This window comes from Penaeus japonicus, unplaced genomic scaffold (genome assembly GCF_977035675.1).
Source record: "Penaeus japonicus unplaced genomic scaffold, GWHDUDI00000001_assembly GWHDUDI00000001, whole genome shotgun sequence".
Taxonomy (NCBI): domain Eukaryota; kingdom Metazoa; phylum Arthropoda; class Malacostraca; order Decapoda; family Penaeidae; genus Penaeus; species Penaeus japonicus.
The window spans coordinates 7,424,511-7,427,010 of NW_028234403.1; the positions used below are offsets into that span (position 1 = coordinate 7,424,511).

At 35.0% G+C, this 2,500-nt stretch overlaps 1 protein-coding gene across 1 annotated transcript in view; it reads left to right on the forward strand.

Annotated features, from left to right (window-relative positions):
* Positions 1-2,382: 2,382 nt before the first annotated feature.
* The window catches only part of LOC147472457 (uncharacterized), a 740-nt gene continuing 622 nt past the window's right edge, over positions 2,383-2,500 (forward strand). The window contains exon 1 of the mRNA XM_086533020.1: positions 2,383-2,500. This exon is cut by the window's right edge and continues 622 nt beyond it. The gene's annotated coding sequence lies outside the window, so the exon portion shown is untranslated.

The window sequence follows — 2,500 nt, forward strand, 5'->3', positions numbered from 1 at the left end:
AGATTAGCATCTATTATATCTGACAGTACAAATTCATACAAATCAGTTCTGTGACCATTAGGAGAAATATCATAGTCTGTACTTACCTGTGCATGAATATTTCATATCGTTATCTTATCTTAGTACTATGAATGTTATTCTTAAATCGCCCTAATAGAGTCATAACTGCTAGTATGACTATTACCAACACTGCCATCGTGACGTTTAGATAAATCTTCGGGGATATATATATTGGTCTTAACAAAAAAAAAAGAATGTTCTTTCCAGAGGATGTGAAAGCATGAACCAATTCCATTGTGACAAATGGATAAAAGGGTATAAATCGTTTCACAACACAAGAGATGTAATTTACGCGTTTCTGGTTACCCCGTCTTCAGAACTACATACTACATCAAGCTTACATGAACATATATATATTAGTCAAGAGCTGACGACCCAGCTGATTATCGTGACCTCTCGCTCGCTGTCCGCATGATGGACGTTGCCGCGACTTTGGCTAATTTGAATATATATGTGTTCATGTAAGCTTGATTTAGTATGTAGTTCTGAAGACGGGGTAACTAGAAACGCGTAAATTACATCTCTTTGTTGTGAAAATATTCATTCTCATTTATACCCTTTTATCTATGTGAAAGTATGACAATATTAAACAGTTTTACCTTCAGTTTGCCTTTCCATTCGTATTTTGATTATAAATTCTATTATGGATAATTTTCGTCATTGGAAGTAGGGTTATGGCCAAGTGAACGCATTTGTAATTAGAGATTTCGATGATATATCCGCCACATGCAATGATGATAGCTGACACTCGCAATGCATGTGCAATGGAAACTAATGTTAACGTTTGGTGATTCCTTTACAGCGATTTTTTCTTTTTTACGATACATTTAATATCATTATTCATCTCACTGCTACAGTATATAGTAGGAATGATACACATAATGTGTGTGTGTGTGTATGTTTTTAAGCGTAGATGTAGTATGTAGGCATTTTCATTGTTTTTCTTTCTGTAGACTGAAGGGCAGTGTTAACAGACTAATTAATATCAGAACACCCGCCTGTATCTTGAGGACAGATTCAAATACGAACAGAATATTAAAAATAAAATGGATGGTTACCATTTTATTGGCGAACCTGCACATCAGGTGATACACAAACACGAGGTACTTAGGAACTACAAACAATTGTTTCGTACTGCCCGAGGGATACTGACATAATCCTATAATTGAACTTTGTTTAAGCAGGTTTTTGGAACGGTGTTACTAAAAGGCCGGTAGATCCTTTTTTTATTATTTGCTCGTAATCATGTGCGCAGATGAGTGAGGGGATTATTCGAACTCTTTCTTTAATCCGTGATTATACTAATTGGCTATTGAACTTTGATCGTAGTCAATTTAGGCAACCTGTTATCCTGTTGTCGTCACATTATCCAGAACAGAAAGGTCTTTTTATGGATTTTCTGATCTTGCTTGTATATTTTTTATTTTCTTTTTTCTTTTTTTTCTTTTAACGTTCGTCGAATTGCCTTTAAATCAGCATATTAACTTTTCATCATCAGCTGGACGACCTTCATGATTTTGTTTGATCATTCCAAAGCACTGCATGACAGAACGAAAAAACATTTAGCATGAATGGATCTCCCTGCAGACACATTTTCAATTTGCATGTTTTATAAAGTCGTCTTATCATCAGTCTCTCATTGTTATCATAAAACACCATTGTTTTATGTGGAAAGATGTCCTTCAGATAATATTAAAGTGTCAAACGAATTCTCTCTCTCTCTCTCTCTCTCTCTCTCTCTCTCTCTCTCTCTCTCTCTCTCTCTCTCTCTCTCTCTCTCTCTCTCTCTCTCTCTCTCTCTATGTTTTATGTGGAAAGATGTTCTTCAGATAATTTTAAAGTGTCAAATGAACTCGAGGAATTGTTAGTTAATATTGCGTCACGTGAGAACGAAACGAAGGAACTGAGAATTATTACAATTTTGAATTCAAATGCCACTTGAACAATAGTACTTTATAACTAGAAGTATTGTTGCCAGATCCATAAAGAATGTATTGGAAAATTAATATTCTGTTTGTATTTGCCGGTGTTTGTTGATCGGTTTGTTAAAGAGAAAAGTTACTGACTGATTTTGATGAAACTTTTTGGGCAAGGAGCAATTGCTTTGATGTTGGTCTTCGTAGTCCAGATCCACAGTGAAATTAAAAGATTCTTCACCATTGCAAACCGTCATAGAAAATGGAGTTTGCTACCAATGGGAAATTCATCTTATTAGAAAAGATAGTGATATACTTATTATACTCCGATGCTAATTAGGATTTTTGGATATTGAAAGAGCATGTGCTAACAAACACACGCATAGACACATACATACATGGCTTTGCATGGATGGATATACATGTATAAGTAAACAAACGTTAATGAGATCACCAAAACGTTTATGATAATGTTAGTGACCATTCAAACATTTCCATCCACAGCAGACGGAGAAGAACAAGAG